The 10516-nt window shown below is 35.3% G+C and overlaps 1 long non-coding RNA gene across 2 annotated transcripts; it reads left to right on the plus strand.

Moving 5' to 3' along the window:
- Positions 1 to 6699: 6699 nt before the first annotated feature.
- Positions 6700 to 7932, plus strand: LOC131645998 (uncharacterized). 2 transcript variants are annotated; one of them, XR_009297252.1, is made up of 3 exons: positions 6700 to 6990; positions 7122 to 7207; positions 7368 to 7932. It is a non-coding gene; the product is annotated as an uncharacterized LOC131645998 (long non-coding RNA). The 2 variants fall into 2 exon arrangements; XR_009297251.1 differs by having other exon boundaries at positions 6721 to 6990; positions 7371 to 7913.
- The last annotated feature ends 2584 nt before the right edge of the window (positions 7933 to 10516 follow it).

Raw genomic sequence — 10516 nt, forward strand, 5'->3', positions numbered from 1 at the left:
TTTTAATTTCACTAATTATAAGTCATGATCCATCTTTGGATGATCTATATATGTCTTATAATAATTATAATTTAACATAAATATGACAAGTGCGTATTGGGCCGTTAATTATAATAAACTTCACATATTCAATTATATATATTGTTAAACTTCCTGCGTTAATTTAACGATATGACAAGTGCAAGTTATAATATACATATCAATTGATCTATTATCGGAAAATCACAATACCGGTAACTATGCTCTGATACCAACTGTTAGTATTATTTTTATTTTGGATCTTGATATCATGATTTTCACGGTGTTTTAATTTCTATGAAAAACATTAAAAACGTACCCGGATCCATATCGGTGTTTCTTGATTGCAATTGTTCTCTCCTCTCTTCCTTCTTCCTTATGTGTATCCTTGATGATGAAGATACTTTTTGTATTTGTAAGAAATGAGAAAGAATGAGAAAAGTTGGTATTTCTTGCATGAAGGTGTCCTTTTATAGACACTTTATTCCAACAGTCACATCTTATCCCAATAGTTATGTCCCAACAGTCATGAAGAGAGAGAAGAGGGATTTGTATTTTGAATTTCAAAATAAAACCCCTTGGCTTAATTACCAATTAAACACAAACAATCATCACATTTAGGTATCTTTATTTAAAGCCCAAATTTTATTTACATGAGTCACACCTAATTAATTAATAAATTAATATTAATCCAACCCAATAGCCTATGATCACTTATGTGTGTGTTTGTTTGAGCAATATCTTAAGCTAAAATAATAGAAAATTTCTTTACCCACCTCCCTATGGGGGTCACCCCCAGCGAAAAACCAAAACTGCCCCTGCTTCGGAGATTCATCTCCGAAGTTATTTTTTTTTTGAATTTTTTTTTAACTTCGGAAATGCATCTCCGAAAACACCAAAAAAGTGGTGTTTTCGGAGATGCATCTCCGAAGTTAAAAAAATTTAAAAATGTGAATATTTTCGGAAGTTCATTTCCGAAAATATTCCTGCATATACAAATTTCCCTCCTTCACTATTTCATCATTTTTCTCCAAAACTTCTCAAAACCCTCTCCAAAACCCAATCAATCTCCATCCATTTTTCGCCCTAAAATCAAGTTTCAAACCGTTGATCACGTTAAAGGGAGCATAGAAAGCTACAATTTCAGGTAAACACCACTCATTTCATCCACTATTTCACTACATTGATTGATAAATTTTATGCTGAAACTGATATGGTTCGGAAGTTCATTTCCGAAATATATTACCTAATAAATTTCAGAAATGAACTTCCGAAATATGCCCTGGCAGTTAAAAAAAAACAGTTTTGGCCAATTTTGCTAATTTATTCATTTGTTAGGTATGGTGCATCCGGACAACATTGTGCAAGACGATGGAGTATTAGTTCCGGAAATTGTCAACGTTAATAACGATCCGGTTATTGACGTTACTCCTATGATCAATGCGGTCGATATTCGGCAACATTTTACAAATGATCGGAGCTTCGGTAGTCGCGAACAATTGATTGATTGGGTTCGGAAGAAAGCTAACAAACATGGATTTGGAATTGTTATTTTAAGGTCGGACAACAGAAATAGTAGGCGGAAAGCTTTCGTTGTTTTGAATTGCGAACGGGGTGGTAGTTATGTACAATCAAACCGGGTGCTAAAACACGAGGACACGGGATCGAGAAAGTGCGGGTGTCCGTTTAAGTTGCGTGCTACTCGGAGGGTTGATGATTTGTGGCGGTTAACCGTAATTTGTGGAATTCATAATCATGCCTTGGATGTCAAGTTACACGGACATCCAATGGCGTGTCGTTTGTCCCGCGAAGAGAGGAATGTGATATCGGACCTAACGATAGTCAAAGTGGCGCCTCGCAACATACTTGCCGATTTGAAGCGTAAGAAACCGGATAGCGTTTCAAATATCAAGCAAGTTTACAATGAACGGCACAATATCAAAGTATTGAATATGGGCCCTCGGTCAGAAATGCAACAACTTTTGAAACTACTAGGCGATAACAAATATGTTTCAAGCTTCCGAACCTCCGAGGATAAAGTTACGGTGCGTGATATTTTTTGGACTCATCCCGAAAGTATCAAATTATTCAACACATTTCCAACCGTTCTAGTCATGGATTCGACGTACAAGACAAACAAATATAGGCTTCCGCTTCTAGAGATAGTCGGTGTGACCTCGACGGACAAGACTTATTCGGTGGGGTTTGATTTTTTGGAGTGTGAAAAAGAAGACAACTTTACGTGGGCCTTGGGAATTTGCAAGTCTTTGTTAGTTGATCAAGAGGTTATGCCAAACGTCATTGTCACCGATCGGGACAATGCTTTGATGAATACGGTCGATACCGTCTTCCCGACATCTACCGCTTTACTTTGCCGGTATCACATAACTTGTAACGTGAGAAGCAAGTTGAAACCCGCGGTTGGGACAAAAGATAGGCCGGATGAAAATGGTAAAGTTGTCAAAGCCGGTGTTGTGGTTGATAGGATAATGGCGGCATGGAGGGAAATTTTGGATGCATACTCCGAAGAGGTGTATACCGAGAAATTGGTACACTTTAGGTCTTTGTGTGGTTCCATTAAGACTTTTTGTCATTACGTCGAATCCACCATTCTTGACAAAGTTAGAGAAAAATTCGTGTGCGCTTGGACAAATCGGGTTAGACATCTTGGTTGCACCACGACTAACCGAGTTGAATCCGCACATGCGGTCTTCAAGAGGTGGTTGGGTGATAGCAAGGGAGATTTGTGTCGGGGATGGGACACCATCAACCAAATGCTCCAAAATCAACACAATGAAATTCAAACATCGTTCGGTCGGAGCAAGACGGTTATGGAACACCGATATAAGGGCCAAATTCTATTCTCCCAATTGATTTACAACATATCTCGAACGGGTTTGAATTTTTTGTTTCATGAAGCTAAGCGGTCGGAGACCACGGGGACGAATAGTTCATTATGTGGGTGCACCATTAGAAAGACATACGGCCTTCCATGTGCTTGTATACTTGCAAAAAAGAAAAAGTTGAATTCACCCATACGCATGGATGAGGTAGCCGACCATTGGAAGAAACTTCGTTTTGATGATTTTGACCCGCCGAAAGAAAATGACTCCAAAATCACCATCTCCGACGAGTTGGAAGTGATAATGGAGAAGTTTGCTAAAGCGGACGACACAACAAAAATGCATATAAAAGAACAATTGCAAAAGATCGCATTTCCGGAGACCACTGATTTGAAACCGCCATCTCAACCGGTTAAGACGAAAGGTGCACCGAAAAAGTCCAAAATTACACAAGATGACACGTCAACAAAACGATGTCCTTCCTACTTTGAACATGTTGATGCATCGTTCCCGGAAATTCATGAGACACCTAAGTCCAAGTGTAGTGGTAACAAAGGTGCCCGTATTTCGAAGCCACCTCGCACACCGCCGATAAAAAAATCACCCATTGTCTACATTGATGAGATGCCACTTTTTATGTACAAATATATCGATAACATCGTTGATGTTGGAGGCGACGGCAATTGTGGATATCGGGCCGTTGCGGGTTTGCTCGGTAAAGGGGAAAATAATCACACTTTAGTCCGACGGGAACTTCTTGCGGAGTTGACTTCGTATCGGGACATATACGGCCGACTATATGAAAATCAAGAAAACTTTGCAAAAATTCATGATTCACTTGTTCCATCACTTACCGGTATCGCTCCGGTCTCGAAGTGGATGTCATTCCCCGATATGGGTCATCTAATAGCAAGTGCATATGATATTGTATGCGTCGATTTGACAAGGTTTGGACTAAGTGAGACTTTCTTTCCACTTCATAGTCGACCGCCATTGGACTTGTCGGGCCGGATCATATGCATCGGGTATCTACGATCGCGGCACTTCGTCCAAGTGTTTTTGAAACCGGGGTGTCCTATACCGGCTACTTGTTGTCAATGGACCGCACATCGTTCAAATGAGGCGGAGACTTGGCCGGATCCTTTCGTTTCAAGAATGGCGGATTTTGAAGAAATGATGAGCCAAGAGCGCGAGCAAAATAGAGAGCGGTCGAAGAACGTGCCTATTTTGGACTTAGGATCCACCGATTGGTTCGGTGAATTTTAGTTCGTTCCTATTCGTTTTTTGTTTGTAATGACCATTTTTGTATGTATTGTTGTTTATCATGTAAAATCGGACCGATTCAATACATATATAATATAAGTATGTTTTATGTCATCTTTGTCTAATTTATGTTTAATGTCAATTCCATTTGTTCAATTTACACAACACACTAAGCAATCAACAAAATGTAAAATTTATGTCTGTTTCTGCATAATTCGGAAATGAACTTCCGAAATATACATGTCTGCCTCCAATTTTTGGAAGTTCATTTCCGAAAAGTCCCATGAGGCAGGATAAGGTTTATTGGGCCATCAATGCTCCAATAAGTATATAAATACTACACACTCTTCTTCATCCTCTTCACACCACAAAACACAAATGACAAAAACCTACCCCCACCTAGCATTCGTCTACTTTGAAACCGGCTACCCGATGCCGTTCCAATTTCGCTTCTCGCGTGACACGCCGTTTGCGGAGTTGATACCGTCGCTTAACACGCTTTTGCACTATCCCGAGAATCGAAAGGTTGTCAAGCTCGAGTACCACTCGCCATCGCTTAACGACGAGGGAGGCATTAAGTTCACACCTTTTGAGATCAAGAACGACGAAGATTTAGCGGTTTTGTGGACAACGTTCGACCGATTTTCTTCGAAAGGCCCGATCGAGTTGGACGCGAAACTTCAAAGATCGGCGGACGACGTTATCAAAATGTTGACTCATCCCCACCTACCCGTGTTCAACAATATGTAACTTTAGTTTTCAGTAATATTATCGTTGTAGTCTTCACCCGATTAAATAAAGCGAATCGTTGTTGTTTTTCATTTTTCTTCTGTCCAGACATAAATTCGGAGGTTCATTTCCGAATTCCCTCAAGGGGGTGCGTTCGGAGATGAACTTCCGAAAACACCACATTTTCTGAAAAGTAACTTTATTTCGGAGATGCATCTCTGAAATCAATATTTTATATTAAAAAAAACACGTTTTCGGAGATACATTTCCGAAAACACATTTTTTTACAAAAAAAGTACCTTTTCGGAAATGAACTTCCGAAACAAGGGGTAGTGTGATAAATTCACCAGGGGTGGGCAAGAAGGTTAGGAGGTGGGTGAAGAAATTTTCAAATAATAACACTTATAGTTCTTTCTCTCTTTTTTTTATATGTTCTTCTTTAAAGGTAAAAAAGAGACAATTCAAAAGATAATAAACTACATTGGCATAAAATCGAAGATGTTACAATAAAAAAGTGGTATTTCTGTCTCTATTTTTTTCCATTCACTTATTCTCTAAAAATTTCTCATACCCATTGTAATCCATTATATGTTCTATTAAACAAAACAAAAACCATTTAAATATGATAAATTAGGGGATTTTGTATTTAATATCTTTACCATATATTTCTTTGATTCTTTCTCCATATTTCAATTCATCTGTCCAGGAAATTGTTACCAATATATATAAATTGGTTTTGTGTTTCATTTCTGTCAATAATATTACCCTTCTAAAGGTTGCAGGGAAGAAGGTAGAAGTTATTATGTTAAATTACTTATTAATTTGTCCCTGGGATGTCAAAAGAGTAGATGCATCTTAACTAATAATAACTAAATTTGATATATTACGGTTTTTTTCTCTGCCAACAGGGGAATTTGCGTATTGGATTCACACCCAAAGAAGGTTTGATCATATATTTTGTTGCGTATGTTGATGGTAGTCGAGGGAGAATTATACATTTGGGGAAAAATCATACTAAAATCACTGCTTGCGTCGAAGATATAAGTGATTAGAGATAAACTTGACTTGGTTTGGTTTGGCTTGAACTTTTGAAGGATTAGTGCCTTGCATTTGTTTGTTGGGGTAGAAGACTTGGCTGTGAACTTGGGATGGACTTGTTCTGGTGAGGATGAGGAGGTAGTACAAGATGAAACTTCAACCTCACTCATTACCATATGAAAGTTCTGTATGTGTTATTTATTTTAAGTTGTTCCTTAAATACTTAATAAAGTTGGTTTGCATACTTAATATATCTATAATTTAACATAAGTATCCCAGAGAGTAGTTTTGTGGTCGTGTGTTCGTGTAGAGTTAAAACAGATGATCAGCAGCGACGGCGTGATCTTCGGTGATGGTTGAGAAAAAAAGGGGTTATACCTACAAGATACTCTTATGCCAAAGTAAGAACGAGAGCAAGGGTACAACAGAAAATATGAGGTTTTGGGTAAAGTTTGAATACCTTGCCCTCTAGGTAGAGAGGGCTATTTATAATGCTCTAATTAGCGTGTGATTAGGTCAATCTATATTTTGAGCTGGACGTGTTTCCTGGACGTGTTTCGAGTTAATGGGCCAATGCGTATTGGGCCGTTTTTATCCTTATGAGTGGATTGAGACAATTCTGATAATTGGGCGGGTCCAGAACACCGTGCATTTTGATTCCTTGAATAAAGTTGCGCCTTTTGTGTGGGGTTTCATTTCAAACTCCACATTGTGTTGTGGGAAACTCAATAAAAAATGATGCTCAGAACTCCTCCACCAAAGAAGAGGCCACGTGCCGATGCTGATACAGATGTCGTCGCCAAGTTTAACCAGCAGCTTCTCATCTACGAGGATCCACCGGAGTCATCTTAGGAATCCTCCGCGTCCGAGATCATGCTATGTACCTATTAGTGTCTCCAAAAGGTTTCTTTCCCTTTCTTGTTCTCCATCAATTTCAACTTACAATGTCAATACTTTAGTTTTCATCTTACTGCTCCTAAATCCTTATTGCACATGTGAAATCAAATTTTCTATATGCCTTGGGTAAAGCTGAAAATCAAGTTTGTGATTATCAATCTCAATTGGAGACACTCAATCATAATTTCCAAAAAGTTTGTAGGTATATGATTCTTTATCCAATTTCTTTTCGTCTCACCACTTATTATCTTCTAATGTACCTTTGTTTTGACTGTCAAATTTCATAGATACTAAAGGAAGAAATTTATGGACCAATTCTTATATACTGAACAGGAACTCGCTGCCGCAAAAGGCCTACAGGATCAACTTTTGAAAGAAGTTATTGAACGATTGATATACAGTTGAACAGTAAACTCCAGGTGCTGTTAATTTTAAACTGATGCATTTTTTAGATTCCTTAATCTCACTGCTTGCGTTATGTTAGTAACTTGCTATATCTTTGTTAAATTATTAGTCTTTACAAACTATTATGTGTAGTTATTGGTTATCAATTATCAAGCCATCGCTTGATTTTTCTAGCAGTTACAAACTAAAAGAAAAAGAAAATGGGAGAATGGATACTTTTGTTTGTAGAGCAGAGATAAATGGAGGAAAACAGTGGTTGATGGAGGCGAGATTCAAGGGGAAAGTAAGGTCTGGTAACACATGTGAGAGGAAATGGGATGAGGAGTAAGAGAAAAGACGAATGAGAGAGGTCGCAGCGGCCAAGATAGAGAGAGAATAAAGTCGGATTTTTAGAAATTTGGATAATATATTTTGGCTCTGCTAATATTTGGTCGGGTCCTTTATTTTTTTCCAGGAAAAGTTGTTCTTTCAATTGTTGAGGCTTTTGGTTATATTGCAAGACTATAATGTTATGTTAACCTTATTTCAAAGAAGCACAATCTATTACGATATGTTCAATTAATTATGGCTCTGATTTTCTCTATCTAAGAAATATATAAGAAAGAATACTTATTTTATACCACACATTTCATCATAATATAAAATTTACATGGTGAATGTTACTACTTCAACAAATCACACAATTTTAATCAAGGCAAGTAGCCTTAAATTTTGAAAAAAAATTATATGGTGCTTTCATATAGTGTGTCAAGTAAATTTTTGTTTTTTGACATGTTGCATTACATTCTTAGATTCTTGATCATATATTTATTTATTCAATTTGAAGATGAAAACTGACGGTTGCCTAAATCACATACACAAGTTACGTGCCCGTTTAGACGCTAGTATTGATAATGTTTCTGTAGGTACCTTATTTTCTAGATGAAGTAACCTTAATATCCATTAGTGTTTGGGCTTTAGTGTTTGGGCTTTACTATGTAATATAACAAACATTTATAAAGAGCGAATATATTTTTATGCTACTAGGTGATCATCCATACTGATTACAAATTTTGATCCAAAAATATTGAGAATGTACCTCCTGTCCTGATTGTGGTGCTTTATGTAGTGACCCAAATAATCTCGTAGGAGACTCACTTGTGGAAACTTTATCATTTTAGCGGCAGCTGGTTGTTGAATTGAAAAGGTTAGGAATTTCTCACCACTTTGATTAATGAGACTTGATTTTAATATTCGTAATAACTAGATATATATTTCTTTTAAGAGTTTACTTGTCATTCCAATATTACTTCATACGTTGAAATCAATAAAGTCATTTGTCCAAAAAATTAAGGATATAATAGATAGTCAAATAAAATTATAATTCCATAAATAAAATATTGTTCACATCAATCAATAACATAGTAAAAATATAATTGCAAAAATTAATCATTTAAGAATACTACAGATAATTTCATTTATTCTACTTAGCATCGGTTCCTTTCATAAAGTCTTGTTTGTGTGTCAATCAATTTTTAAATATTAAATCTCTTTTGTTGTTAAAAGGACGTAGTGCCAGTTGCAGTGCAATTTTTAGTCTCGACCCTTCATCCAACTGTTAGCATAATTTTAAAAAAGTCGTTGTGAAAAATTTCACATAATAATGTAAAGAAATAAAAAATAATAATTAGTGTTATATAAAAGTTTCATACTTCAATCTTATAATCATTCTCTCCTACGGAAGAGCTTTGGTAAGAGTCCAGATATATCAATTCTTGAGACACGAAATCAATTACCAACAAGAACCAATGGAGATTATCCATATCATGGACCAGTATAAATATCTGAAGATTTTCAAACATTAGTTTCATAATCATGTAAACAATAAATAAATTCTTATTATTATTATTATTATTATTATTATATATATATATATATATAAATCAATTACCTTTGAAATCATATCAGCATTCCCCATAAATTGTTTCCTATAGTTCTTCATTTTTTTTTTGTATTGGAGAATTCCATGATAACACATATTGCTAAATAGATAGATAAGTTTAAACAAGAATAAGAACATAGGGACATAAATTTAAAAAAAAAAAACAGTTAGCATAAATAAATTACTGCTACATAAGATGGCAGAAACCAATTTTTCTGGGTGACGCGTTTCCTTTCTCGCATCATAAGTCACCATGCATGCGACCAAGTCTATTATCTGAAATATAGTTAATAAATTAATGTTATAATCTTTAACAAATATAGTTAATAACTTAATGTAAATTCATATTTATTTTTACTTCTTGGTAAATCATTTTTTTGGATTCAAATCTAATAGCAAACTCCTTGTTGCGTGATACCATGAATTTGCATTAACCATAATCTCATTCCTACAAAAAAAAAAGATGGATACGAATAAGTAGACAAATTATAACATTGTGAAAATTATAAAAACAATAGAACAATGAAAAAAATGACTAACTTATCCATTTTTTGATTAAGCGGACAACCGGAGATGTAAATTGCTAAGTTACATTCTTCTTCATTTAACTCTGTTTTTTCTTTGGTCGAAACATTAAAGCCAAGTAGCCAACCACTAAATGAAAATATTAAATTAAAAAAAATAGCATGTAAATAATAATAAATTTATGAATATACAACTAAATACACATCAATCACAACAGATTAATACCTTTGGAATAGAAGACCCAACTAAATTGAATTGTGTTTTTCTTTTTCCTTTTTTGATGGGAATGTGTATCCTGTTGATGTCTTGGCTACTACAATAGGAGGTGTGTTATCTATTTTTTCTTTGGATTTTATAGGGAACAATTTCTGAACACTTCTCTTAGGGATGGTTTTTTTACGTTCTTTGTCATCTTTATGTCATATGATTTTTTCTTCACACAATTTTTTAAAATTTCCTCCAAAGTTTTGTCAGATGAAATGCTAGATGAAGGTGCATTGTATATACAAGATTTTGTATTTACAATCTTCTTCAATTCATCTATTGATTTTATTATGCTTTGAAGTACTGTCTCAAAACTTGTTACCCTTTGAGTTAATTCCTGACATTTAAAATTACTTAAACCAAATAATAATAAAAAATGCTTCTAAAAAGAAATATACGAAGTTCTAATAAAATGTAATAAGCAAAAATCTTACCTCATTATCATAATAATGAAAATCTTTGGTAGGATTGAATAAGTTAGGATTCCAATCATATTCCGTATTCGCTTTAGATGGTTGATCATGTTGTTGATTGCTATGAATTAAGTTGTATAAAAAGAGGTTATACATCCCATTTATGAAGTTAGTGTCAGTGAAAATATGTTCACACAATA

This window comes from Vicia villosa, linkage group LG2 (assembly GCF_029867415.1).
Source record: "Vicia villosa cultivar HV-30 ecotype Madison, WI linkage group LG2, Vvil1.0, whole genome shotgun sequence".
NCBI classification, from domain to species: Eukaryota; Viridiplantae; Streptophyta; class Magnoliopsida; order Fabales; family Fabaceae; genus Vicia; species Vicia villosa.